Raw genomic sequence first — 14,382 nt, forward strand, 5'->3', positions numbered from 1 at the left:
TTTCTGGATACTGGTGGCATACACCAGTAAGCAACTCAGAAAAGATCAGACTGAGATCTGAGGATCACAGTTCAAAGCCAGCCCTCATCTTCAATTAACCACCAGAAAAACAGAAGTGAAGCCGTGGCTCAAAATGGTAGAGCATTATCCTTGAGCAAAAAGAGCTCAGGGACAGTGCATAGGCCCTGAGTTCAAGCCCCAGGACTGGGGCAAAAAAAAAAAAAAAAAAAAGTCTTTTTCTAACCTAAAGAAGAGTTTTTCCAACTGAAAAATCTTTTATATTTTTGTAAATTTTTGTCTTAACAGAATTAATTGAATAGTCTTACATTTTTGTAAATCTTTGTCTTCACAGAAGACAGCTGCATTCTCTTATCTGCCTCTGCATTGAATATGTTATAAATATATTATTTTGGTTCAAGCAAATGAAGAATATCTGGCCTTTCACAGATGTATACCTGGATGGAGAAGTACTCTAAACCTTACAAATAACTAGATATTTTTCTGTGATACACCACCAATATTCAATAAGCAATAGTCTCTCAAAAGTTAGTTGCCTTGACAACTAATATCATACCAATGACGTTCCTTTTCATACTAGTTCATTAAAACTCTTTGACATTTGGAGAGAGTCTTTTCCTAGCACATGTTCAGATCTCATAGATTGCTTGATGTGGGGCTGGGAAGGTGGCTCAGTGGTAGAGCGCTTGCCTTGTATGCATGAGGCCCTGGGTTCAATTCCTCAGCACCACATAAGCAGGAAAAAAAAAGCCGGAAGTGGCGCTGTGGTTCAAGTGGTAGAGTGCTAGCCTTGAGCTGAAGAGCTGAGGGACAGCGCCCAGGCCGAGTTCAGGCCCTCGACCGGAACCTCCCCGACCCCCCCAAAAAAGGTTGTTTACAGATTGCCTGATGGGTCTCAGAAACCCCAGGGCTACTCAGCTGTACTTAAAGAATCATTGCTCTGTAGAAACCTTCTATATTTCTTGTTTTAAAATCTACTTTAAAAAAATCAGGTATGACAAGGCTAATTGGTCAGGAGATGATTACCATTAAAAAGTTTATGCCGGCTAGGAATGTGGCTCAGTGGTAGAGTGCTTGCCTCACATGCATGAAGACCTGGGCTTGATTCCTCAGTACCACATACACAGAAAAAGCCAGAAGTGGCGTTGTGGCTCAAGTGGTAGAGTGCTAGCTTTGAGCAAAATAAGCTCAGGGACAATGCCTAGTCCCACAGTTCAAGCCCCGGGACTGGCAAAAAAAAAAAAAAAGTTTATGCCAAGAATAGTGGTGTTTACCTGTAGTTCCAGCTACTCAGGAGGCAGAGGCAAGATTGCTTGAACTCAGGAATTGGAGGCAAGCTTGGGTAACACAGCAAGATCCCAACTTGAAGAAAAAAAAAATAGGTTTACCGCTCACAGCTCCCCAGAGAAGAGGATGCTCAGTTCCTTATAAGGCCAAGGTGGGAAAACATCAAAGGTGATTTTAGACAAAAGAATTTGTTCTGAAATGCAGGATCCAGATATAGAGGAGGCAGATGGGATATATAGGGACTTGGGCTGGGTGGTTTGACTATCAAAGGCATGTTCACAGGTAAGGTTTTTGCCATCGTTAGGAATTAGCTACCCTTGAGAAAGGCAGTCCCTTCCTGGGTCTGCAAGGATCCAAGAGAGCAAAGCATCACACAATATTGAAAATGAAAACAATAGATTAATTAATATACTCATCAGGTTAGTTAAATTACCTTCCCAGAGCATACCAGACATGTTCGTAACCCTTTCATTTGCCTTAATTCTATTAATCTTTTCAGTTGTTTTATTCCTTTGAACTCTTCTCATCCATCAAAAACCGAGTTCAAAGTTCTTCTCTACTTTGAAGCTCTCCTGGAAAACTAATTTGGTATTTAATCAATCATAAGTTGCTTTGCAACTCTACTCAAATTATTGTAACTTTCGGTGCTATCTCTCCAAATAGATGATTGGCTTTATGAGATCAGAAGCCTCACTGTATACTGTTTAAGCTCTTGATACACTTTAATGTCTGCCTTCAGCATGTACATCTGCAGCTGTCACTCAGAACAATCCTCTTGCCCCCCTATTCCACCCTATTCCAGCTCCTTCTTAGCGGGGTATCGTTTTGTGTGGTCTTTCTCCTTGGACTCGAGGAGTGTTTATTAATGTTCCTTTAGTGTTGTCCTTGTGTCTACTTCTCAGCTAGAGTCTGTACTTGTATTTGCTATGGTCACACTGGCTGGGGCATATCTTCTAAGATCTACCCTCAACTTCCCTTTGAGTTGTAGGAATGAAACGGTCACAAGGGTCTATTTATTGTAGATTTTAAAAAATGTTTGTGTCAAATTAGGACTTTTAAGTCTTTGAGTGACATTAATTTCAGTGATTGGAAACTTTTATATATGATAGCTCATTAAAGCAATACTTTAAGGAATTCCCTCTGTCTCATCTCTCAAGTGTGTCATGTTTTTTTGTTTGTTTGTTTGTTTTTGGTGCCAGAACTGGGCTTGTTTTTTTTGTTGTTTGTTTTGGTTGGTCATAAGGCTTGAACTCTGGGCCAGGGCAGTGTCCCTCAGCTCTTCAGCTCAAGGCTAGTGCTCTACCACTTGAGCTACAGTGCCACTTCTGGCCTTTTCTGTTTATATGGTGCTGAGGAATCGAATCCAGGCCCTCATGCATACTAGGCAAGCACTCTACCACTGAGCCACCTTCCCAGCCCTATGGCTTCAACTTTTGCTTAGTTTTTTTACTTATGGAGTTCTACCCTTTGAGCCTCACCTCTGGTGCTGGCTTTTTGCTAGATTAAGAGTCTCTCAGAGTTGTCTGTTAAGGCTGGCTTCAAACCTCAATCCTCAGGGGCTGAAAAGGTGGCTCAGTGGTAGAGTGCTTGCCTTGCATGCATGAGGCCCTGGGTTCAACTCCTCAGCACCCCAAAAGCAGAAAAAGCTAGAAGTGGCACTGTGGCTCAAGTGGTAGAGTGCTAGCCTTGAGCTGAAGAGCTGAGGGACAGTGCCCAGGCCCAGAGTTCAAGCCCAGGACTGGAAGCAAACAAAACAACCAAAAAAACCCCCTCACTCCTCAGGTCTCAGCCTCCTGAGTAGTTAGGATTATAAATTGACTACCAGGGCCAGTCTTCCATACATGTCTCAAAGCACTTTAAAATACAGCATGAAAACCAAACACTTTTGTGTACCATGTCACATTACTCTTTGCCTTAAAAAGCTTGATGGAATGAGGATGCGGCTCATTGGAAAAGCACTTGCCCAATACTGCCCCTCCCCACCAAATCTTGAAAACTGTCTCAGTTTTCTTTGATTTGGCTAAATGAACTTTACACAAAAATTATGAAGTAAGTGTTAACCACAATGGAGTAATTTAGAAACTACCCTTTCTTTAGCTGTGGCTCAATATCACAGCCTGATTTTACTAGAGATAGTTACTAGGGCTTTTTTTTTTTTTAAGCATGTGAGAACTAGCTAAAGAATAGATACTTTTCATTTGTCTTTTATACCCCAGATCCTTTTCTGCATGCAAAGATTATGAGCATTTTATTTTCTAAAGGAAGAAAGAATAGGAAACATATGTATTGAGTGTTTGTGTGGTCAAGTCATTCATTTGGTGTATTTAGGAGTTCAATTCATTTGGTACATTCAGGGGTTCATTTTCTCATTTCTCTAACCAGTCTTAGATTTGGTTAGTGTGCTAATGAGTTTGAAAGAAAAAGATTGTTCCCATTTTGATGAAGTAGAGTTATAGAAGATGTAATCTTAATGATTAAAGGTTAGTCTTAACCTAGTAATTAGGTAGCAGATCAAGATTGCCATACAAGGTAGTTAGACCAACATAGTAATTTATTTAATTTCATGTGACATTTGTTTCTAGCTTCTAAGGTTTGGCTTTAACATAAGCCATAGGGATTTTTTTCTATTAACAACTCATTATGTGTATACCAACTCCAGATTGATTTCTAAAGTTCTTAAAAACTGAGGGATATCAGCCTGAATTTTTTTAAAGTTTATTATTCACTGTAAAACATCTATATTATTAGTGAGTTATACTCACTCTTTCAAAGGTGCCACTTACAAACTATGTAGGAATTGTCCTCATATGTAATATATTCAGTTTAAAAGTGCATTATCATTTTATTGATTCTTTTCCTGGTTTATTTTAAAATAAAGACCACACATTTTTTTTTACTAAATTTTATTTCTACTTCTATTACTTTCTTTTAACTACTGCAGCTATTGAACTTGTAAGTAATCTTCAGTGTTTAAGATGTACTTGCTAATTCTCTCATTAGTGCGTTTTTCCTAGATTTCTGGCTCTGTTTAAGTGAGGGCATGCTGAAGCTCTGCTGGGTTAGAGGAGGTTGGAGCAGAATCACAGAAATAGACACTCAGAAAGATCTGAGCAAAACCACAGGGGCAAAGCCCAAACAAGCCAGGCGGAGGCTGGAATGGGGAGTGAGCTGATGAAAATGATTTATCGAACCTGTTGGAATCGGAGATTCCTCATCAGGCCTGAGGACATACACAAGGACATACAATACAGTGCTTCAGGCCTTTCAAAGGATGGGATTGAGTTGGTTCAAAAACCAAGAATGTTCACATACATTTGCCAGTGGAGAACTGTTTGCCCATGTATTGAGGCAGATAAAGGCAATACCAAGAAAACAAAGTTTTATATTTGATATATTTGAGAAGTACTGCTTGATATATCTAACTTTATGGGAATTGTATATATAAATGTAAGTTCCTTACAACATTTTCCCTCCATAATGAAGTTGATACTTATAAAATATTTGTTAAAAATGTAAACACATTTGTGGAAAACAAGGTGAATCTCCCAAACAAGTGTGATTTCTTATCCTTTACCTGGGACTACAGGCACGTATGGCCCAGCTCCTGAAGTCTTTTGGCTTTCCTTCCTCCCTTCGGTCTTGTCTTCCCTCCCTTCACTAAGGATGGAGCCAGGGCCCTTGTATGCTAGGCAAGAGCTTCACTCTGAGTTTCAACCCCAGTCTGAAACATTTTGTGACAATTTCTCTTGACTAGAAGAACAGAAGCACTTTAACAGGCGTAAGGATAAGATCATGTACAGGGGTTGGGGCAAACTAAGCTGTATGTGTAATATGCTGAGTTAGACGATATGTGTCAATTGTGGCCTAGAAAAGGATTTTAGGGTTTTGAAATCAGTTTCCTAAAGTTATTGTTGTACAGTCAGTATCCTCAGAAACATACTGGAAGCCAAAATTAGAAATAAAATCCTATGTGATACAAAAACATGTTACATCTCTCCTTGTGATATTTCAAGTAAGATTACAATGATCATGGAAAAGAGATATTTTTGTTTGTTTTTGGTCAGTTGTGGGTCTATGAACTCAGGGCTTGGGCGCTGTCCCTGAGCCTCTTTGTGTTGAATGCTAGTGCTCTACCACTTGCACCACAGCACTATTTTTGGTTTTCTAGTAATTAATTGGAGATAAGAGTCTCACAGACTTTCCTGTTCTGGCTGGCTTTGAACCTTAATCCTCAGATGTCAGCCTCCTGAGTAGCTAGGATTGTAGGCATTAACCACCAGCTCCCAGCTAAAAGTTACTCTGTATAGCATTTTAACAGTGGCTAAATATTTCCTTGAATTGAGAGTTGTGTTTTGACTGTGTGGAGTTTGTTTTCTAGATGGAGCTCAGGGCCTTGAGTTTGCTAGGGGTGCTCTATTGAGTTGGTTATTTTCAAGGTAGGGTCTTGCTTTAAGTGTAGGTGAGTTTGACCTTTGCAGTCCTCTTACTTGTGCTTCCTAGTGTGCTTGAGACAACAGTTGTGTGCAACTGCACACAGGCATGGGTTAAGACGAAGTCTCATGAACTTGAATGCTCAGGCTGGCCTCAAACTTTGATCCCACAATCTGTACCTCACAATTAGCTAGAATTACAGACTTAAGCTACCTTGCCCTACTGCCTTAATAGAATTTTAAATTTCAAGTTGTATTCTATGTGATTTGGATTATCTTTCTTTAATGTCCCACCCAGCTAACTTTTTTTTTTTTTTTGTCGGTCCTGGGGCTTGAACTCTGGCCCTTGGCACTGTCCTCAGCTCTTCAGCTCAAGGCTAGCATTGTACCACTTGAGCCACAGCGCCACTTCTGGTTTTCTGAGTGGTTTATTGGAATAAGTGTCTCAAAGACTTTTCTGCCTGGGCTAGCTTTGAACCGTAATCTTCATATCTCAGCCTCCTGAGTAGCTAGGATTACAAGCGTGAGCCACCAGCACCTAGCTCCAGCTAAACTTGTTTATTCTCATTATGAAGAGTTTCATTGAGTTCTTATCACACTACATATAAATATTTATTGACTATCATATATAAAGTTAAGCATACATGTCCACGTACTTTCGCATTTGTTACATTTTGGTGAGGAAGATGAAGTGCATATTGATCTTTAAAACAAAGACTCTAATCCTAGCTACTCAGGAGGCTGAGATAATGAGGATTAGTTTGAAGCTAGCCCAGGCAGAAAAGGCTATGAGATTCCAATTAACCAATTATCTCCAGTTAACCAGCAAAGAAGCCAGAAGTGGAGATATGGCCCAAGTGGCCACTGGCCTTGAGAGGAAAACTTAGGGGACAGAATCTAGGCATAAAATCTAGGCACAAAAATTCAAACAGCACATCCTACTTTACTGACACGGCAGAAGTTTCAACAATTGAGTTTAGTTATTCTAAGCAATAAATAGAAACTTGATATATGATTGGCAAACAGTAATAGAATTTTATTCATACAACTTTATAAGGTATATAGAAAAGGCAATGCTTTTCATTTTGACCCAGTTAAGTTCCTGAAATTTGTTTTGTAGTTAACATTCAGTTGATTCTGGGAATGAAACAATGTCGCCCCCTTCTGTGAAAAACCTGGTAATGATGACAAAGGAAAAGGAACAAGTGAATCTCCAGTTTAAAATAGTGAAGTAAATATTAAGCTAATCCATTCATAAACATTAACTCTTCTTGAATTCTGAGGCCAGTAGACAAAGTTACCAAATGGAAACAACCACTTCTTCCAGAATCTTGTGAAGGTAGGCCTTTGGAACATTGGGCTTTACGGTAAATTTCCTCATAGTATTTTCCCCCCTATTTTTTTATCGTAAAGGTGATGGATGTACAGAGGGATTACAGTTACATAAGGTAATGAGCACATTTCTTTTTTTAACAGTGTTACCTCCTTCCTTGTTTTTTTGAACTTCCCTTCCCCCTAACACTCCCCTCTTCCCCCCACCAAGTTGTAAAGCTCGCTGTTGCATTGGTTCATGCCTCATAGTATTTTTCTTTAAAACATAAATCAACAGGCATAAAAACGGAACAGGGAAAGATGAGACTTGTTTTGGAAAGGAAAGGGGAAAGATGGAGGACCAATGATCAAGATGCATTGCATCCATAAATAGACAAAAACAGAAGCAGAACCATGAGAAGTGGCAAAACCATATTCCCTATTGAATCGGGTATGAAATTTTAATGAAGAATCCTATACATTTAACCATATCGTAGAAGAGCCCATGCACACAATGGATTTCAATATTTTTCTTCTCCCCACTGTTGTAACATGTCCAGTGTATTTTATCACTGCTATTTATCCTTTACTTTCCCAGATTACCTTTTTCATAAGCTGATCTCCAAAGTATTTTTTCTAGACAGTCCATATGTTTATTTTTGTGCCAGTATTGGTACAAAATGTAAGGAGGGCCTTGTGCTCTTGCTTGATTTTTTTCTGCTTGAAGCTGGTGCTCTACCAATTGAGCCACATCCCTATTTCTAGTTTTTTGATTGTTAATTAGATATGAGTCTCACATACCTTTCTTTCTTTTTCTTTTCTCTTTCCTTCCTTCCTTCTTTCTTTTTCTCTCTCTCTTTCCTTCCTTCCTTTTCTTTCTTTTTTTTTGATGGGTCATGGTGCCTGAACTCTGGGCCTGGGCACTGTCCCTCAGCTCTTCAGCTCAAGTGTTTTACCACTTGAGCCACACCACCACTTTCGGCTTTTTCTGCTTATGTGGTGCTGAGGAATTGATCCCAGGGCCTCATGCGTGCAAGGCAAACACTCTACCACTGAGCCACCTTCCCAGCCTACTCACATACTTTTCTTTCTGGGCTGATTTCAAACCCAAATCCTCAGATCTCAGCCTCCTAAACAGCTAAAATTACAGGTGTGAGCCATCAATGGCTGGCTTTTTAATTTTATTAATTCATTTTCGTGGGTTTTTTGAGGGAGGAAGCAGTCCTGGGGCTTGAACTCAGAGCCTAGGTGGTGTCTCTTAGCTTCTTTGCTCAAGGTTAGCATATTATCACTTGAGCCACAGCTCCATTTCCAGCATTTTTTTTCTTTTTGGTGGTTAAATAGAGCTTTGCTCCAGGGGTTTTGCTACCTGGGCTGGCTTCAGACTGCAATCTGTAGATCTCAGCTTCCTGAGTAGCTAGGATTATAGCTAGGATTATACATCAAACTTGTATTTCCCCTCTACCTTATTTATGCTGGGATTGCATGCATGGTCTACCACATTGGCTTTGATATATAATTTTAAATAGGTATATATCAAAATATCATGTTGGTCTACAGTATACTCAGTATACAATGGAACCCCTTTGTATTTTTCCTATTCAGTCTCTTCTGTTTTCATCAATTATTTTCTCTCCATGTGGACATAAGTCCTTCACCACAGTTATTCTGTCATTTTCAAGCCCCCTCATCAGTATTTGTATTTTGCACACAGTAGGTACCCAATGTTTACTAAATAAAATGTGAAAAGAGTAATGCAACAACAACAAAAAATCTGCTTCTATTCACTGTGTAGTAGTAACGGGTGGAAAAGCAAAGGTAGTCACTGTTAACTGGATACATGGGAGCCCTGTCACACTGGAGTCTGGACTTCAAGATGTGAATTATGGGGCACATAGAGTGTTGGGTTTTTTTTTTTTTTTTTTTTTTTTGGGTCCGGTTGTGGGGCCTGAACTCTGGGCCTGGGAGCTGTCCCTCAGCTCTTCAGCTCAAGGCTTGCACTCTACCACTTGAGCCACAGCGCCACTTCCGGGTTTTTTTCTGCTTATGTGGTACTGAGGAATCGAAGCCAGGGCCTCATGCATGCAAGGCAAGCCCTCTACCACTGAGCCACCTTCCCAGCCCCACACAGAGTGTTTTCAGGATCTAGTTGTTTTGGGGAAGAGGGACATAGGAAAGAAATGGATCCTGATAGTACTATGTTTCTGAGATATTACAACATCCACCCAAAATAAGTTAGAGAAGTAGTAAATGCTATGCAGTACAATATCGACCACACATTCATCAAACGTTTCAGAGAAGAGAAAGACATGTAGATTGGAACCATTCTCCTCAAGAAGATGACATGTTGAACTGTGTTTTGTAGTTTCTAAGTGTGAAAAATGGAATGGAGTAAAAAATGAAAAAAGTTGAAGAAAACAAGTGTGTACTTCTAGGAAGTGAAACATTCTGAGATAAGACCCAGATAACCAGCAGAAAACATCTCTTCCTCCTTCAGTGATGTCCACAGTGCTGTGTAGGACTGCTCGAGTATGCTCATTGCTAAATGCATGTGGCTATTTAATTAAGATGAAATAAAATCTCAGCTTCTCAGTTACAATGACCTCATTTCAAGTGATTAATAGTAAACATGTGGCTAATGGCTATTTGAGATAGTGAAAATGTATCCATTCTCACAAAAGGCTCTATTTTAAGTGCCATGGTAATAACCACTGAGCACTTACTATACGAGAAGTTCTCATATCCCACTCGATAGTCAGTTGTTTTATAATGTATATACTTACAGATAAGAAATGTAAGTTTCCAAAATATAAGTATCATTCTAAAGTCACATAAGCTAGTAATTGGTGGATGATAAAATGTGTGTGTGTGTGTGTGTGTGTGTGTGTGTGTGTGTGTGTGTGTGTGTGTGTGTGTGCGCGCTGATCCTGGAGCTTGAAATCAGGGCATGGGCACTGTCCCTGAGCTTCTTTTGCCCAAGGCTAGTGCTCTACCACTGGAGCCACAGCAACACTTACATCTCCTTTTTTTTTGAGTAGTTTAGTGGAGATAAGAGTCCCAGAGTTTCCTGGCTGGGCTGGCTTCAAACCATAATGCTCAGATCTCAGCCTCTTGAGTAGCTAGGATTACAGGTATGAGGCACCAGCACCTGGCTTATGATTTGAACTTTTATCAAACTTCAAAAATTATGCTTTAAGTCATGGAAAAGGAGGGTTCTAGGTAGGGACAAGAGGCAGTGATACCCTGGCTTACACTTTTTGTAGCAGGCAAGTTCCAGTAAGTTGTCAAAGAAACAACTCTATGAAGTTACGTTCTGGGATAATCAAGTGGGCTGTATGTTCAAGCCAGGCCAGCCCATAGCATGACTACATAGCTAGCAAGACAGAATCAGAACTTAGAGCAGAAATCTACAAGCACAGGAGTATGAGTGGCTGGGATAAGAAAACCTGAATTGTACAGTAAGCTGCCTTAATCATATATACTTATCACACATGGGTTTGTCCAAGTATGGTAAAATAAGAATAATCAAAACAATTTCAAAGGCAAAAATTTAAAATTCTGTGTGCATCTTATATACCTCAGTTGATGTTCTCAGTCAGTAGTGTTTAAATAATTGTGTGATCAACTGTTTCCTGTCCTTTGTTTTGTGAAAATCAACCTCACCCCCCCCCAAACAAATGATATTCCAAAAACAAGGTAAAAGTGAAAGTGCTTGTGGTAATATGATAATTTTACATTTGTTGAAACGTGGCTTGTCTTCAGTAGATGTTAGGTGGTGTTGTAGGAAAAATAAATTATTCACAGTCATATGCAGTACAGAATAGAACATCTGTGATTTTTCCTCAGTGGTGTTCTCCTTAGAACCTTGTACCCTCAGATACCAAGGGCCCACTGTAAATGACAGTTCAGGAAGCTCTGGGTGGCAGGTCTAAGAATTTTAAACTTCAGGAGGTACTGTTACAGGCAATGACTCACTCTTGTGAGTTTTACCTCCAGGAGCTTGACCTGGTACTTACAGTGAAAGTACTAGGAGGTAGAGGGGAAAGAAACCATTTGGGATTATGCCAGAGCACCTTGCTCTTTTTAGAACAGACTACCCTCAGGAGAAATGCTTAACCTTAGCCTAACCAACTGGGGTTGGTTAAGAGCCAAAGCAACTCCTAGCTCTCTTTAGCCTCCAGGCTAAGGTAGGGAGTGAGAAGCATCATGGAGTCACTCAGGGTAAAGGTACAGGTTTACTAAGAGACAGCTCAAGGAATGAATCAGGGGAGTACAGAACACCTGTAGACCCACCAGTCTGTCACTGTATCATATGGCTCCCAGGTTGTAATAACCGGAGTCCACAGAGTAAGAACCACACGGCTCACACCTTATTTAAGAAGCCCAAAACAACAGAGACAAAAACAAGGAAAGCAAAGGAATTTCTAGTCTCTGACAGCAAATAGTAAACAGAGCCAAATGCCTAATCTAATGACATAAAAGCTCACACCACATGCCCATTGACTTCTACCTATTTCTTTTTGGGGGGGGGTGGGGGATCCAGTCCTGGGGCCTGAACTCTGGGCCTGGGCACTATCCCTCAGCTCTTCAGCTCAAGGCTAGCGCTCTACACAGTGCCACTTCCGGCTTTTTTTTCTGCTTATGTGGTGCTGAGGAATCGAACCCAGGGCCTCATGCATGCAAGTCAAGCACTCTGTCACTGAGCCACCTTCCCAGCCCTTTTACCTATTTCTTTTACCTAGGACATCTTGTCCACCATTCAACAAAATACTACGAGGCACATTAAAAGACAACACAGCTTAGAGACAGAGAAAGCATCAGAACCAGATTCAGATACGTTGAAAATGTTAGAATGATCTCACACTAGAAATTAGTCATGATGAATATGTTAAGGACTGTAATGAAAAAATAGACCCCATGTAAGAAAGGCAATGTGAAGAGAGAAATGGGAACTTATAAGACAAAATGAAAAAAATGCTAGAAATAATAGAATGTATCGTAACAGAAATGAAGAATGTCTCTAATAGGCTCTTTAAAGGCAGCAAAAAAATCTGAGTGCATCAAGAATGTCAGTAGTAACTTCAACAACTGAAATGCACATAGAAATAGAAAAGAACAAAATATTCAAGAACTGTAAGGGAATTATAAAAACACAAGGTACATATAATATAAATACCAGAAGAAGAAAAGAATGGGAAGATATTTGAAACAATAATGACAGAATTTCCAGAATTACTGGTAGATACCAAACTACAGATCTGGGAACATCAGAGAAATTAAGTAATATAAATACAGGGAAAAAAATCTATACTGAAGCATACCATACTCAAATTGGAAGAAAAATCAGAGACAAAGACAATCTTGAGGCCAAAATGGTGGTTCACACCTGTAAATCTATCTATGCACAAAGCAGAGGTCTAAAGCAAATCAGGGAAAAGAGTTAGCAAGATATCATTTAAGCCAATAAGCTGGACATAGTGGTGTACATTTATCATCCTAGCTGTAAAGGAGGTATAAATATGAAACCACCAAATAGAAAAGCCCAAGGGAAAAATATATGGAGACCCTACCTGAAAAATTAGTTAAGGTATACAGGGGCTAGGAACCTACTGAAGTGGTACAGACAGCCTCTAGTAAGCACAAAGACCCTGAGTTCAAACCACAATATTGAAAAAGAGATCGATCGATCGATAGATAGATAGATAGATAGACAGACAGACATAAAGAAAATAGATAATAGATAAAAAGAAAACCTTGAAGGCAACTAGAGAAAAGAAAAATACATGTTACAATTACGTTGGCTCTCATAGACATGCATGGAAGAAAAGTGAAATACTTCAAGTATTAAAAGAAAAAAGAATCAACAAACATGAAAGCCTGAAACTAGTGAATTCACCCATCAAAACTGAAGGAGAGGGGCTGGGAAGGTGGCTCCGTGGTAGGGTGTTTGCCTTGCAAGCATGAGGCCCTGAGTTCGAATTCCTCAGCACCACATAAGCAGAAAAATCCAGAAGTGGCGCTGTGGCTCAACTGGTAGAGCACTTAGCCTTGAGCTGAAGAGCTGAGGGAGCACCCAGGCCCAGGCCCCATGACCAACCAAAAAAAGACAAAAAAAAAAAAAAAAAAAAAAAGAGTGAAGGGAAGGAGAAATAAAGAATTTCTTGAGTAAAACAAAATTTGGTGGAATCTGTCCCCAATAAGATTGCCTTACAGGAACTTTTAAGAAACACTGGGAAATAATATTTAGGAAGAGGGAAAATGACATGTCAGAAACCTGGGTCTACATTTTTAAAAAATACAGAACAGCCTTAAAGAAGGAATAAATATAGGCAAAATAAACATTTTCGTTTCTTTAACTGAACTAGCAGATGATAATAGCAACTTCTATAGTTTGGATCTGGAATGTTTCCCAAAGTCCATGTTGTAAACACTTGGCCCCCTTGTATTATTACGGTGAGGGGCAGAGGGGCAGAACCTGTGGAGGGTGGAGCCTCATGGGAGGTTTCTATGTCATTGGTATCATGCCCATGAACCAGTTAGTGGCATGTCAGCACTGGTTAGTGGCATGGCAGTCCCTTCCTTGACTTCCTGGCCACAAGGTGAGTATGCTTCATTGCATGCTTCAGCCACAAGGTTCTGCTTGATCAAAAGCCCAAAAGCAAAGTGCAGAAACTTGACCAATGAGGTACTATTTGTGACAAAAAGGGCATTCCCCACAGTAGTGTTCTTTTCAAACCTAGAACCTCCATCTAAACGTGAAAAACAGGGCAAAATTTAGGAGCTATCTACCGCATAGCTCACCAGCACTTCTCAAAATTATCAAAGTTAGCAAACACAAGGAAAAAACTGAGCAACTGTCACAGACCAGAGGAAGATTTGGGAGCCATGATAATTGACTGAAATGTGGTACTTGTGTGCAGAGAAGAGTTAACATAGTGGGCTTGAACTGCCATCCTTAGAACTGATACTTACCAGGTTTGCTCCTGGTGGACAAGTGTGAATTTAGATTTTCAAAAGGTTTCCACCATTTCCTGATAAGACTAGCTCAACTGTTTGTACTAAAGATGTGGTGGATTATGTTATGGAAAACTGCCTTCATTCGTGAAAGTCTGTAGTTTGTGGATGTGTTAGAAAGTGCTGGCTTTCAAAAAAGAACCTGGGTACTGGGTCTATTCATTTCCTATGAGTTGTTGTAACTTACTGCTGAGGGAATTAAATACAGCCCATGGGACTCCACTATGAGAGGATGCCTACAACTTGGGTTTAACTTCCTTCAGACTTTTCCACACTTGCCTTTCTTTTTTAATGATTCTGTTTTATATCCTTGCATTTTAAT

The sequence above is a fragment of the Dipodomys merriami genome, unplaced genomic scaffold, assembly GCF_024711535.1.
Source record: "Dipodomys merriami isolate MVZ:Mamm:240054 unplaced genomic scaffold, mDipMer1.0.p SCAF_1, whole genome shotgun sequence".
In the NCBI taxonomy this organism is placed as follows: domain Eukaryota; kingdom Metazoa; phylum Chordata; class Mammalia; order Rodentia; family Heteromyidae; genus Dipodomys; species Dipodomys merriami.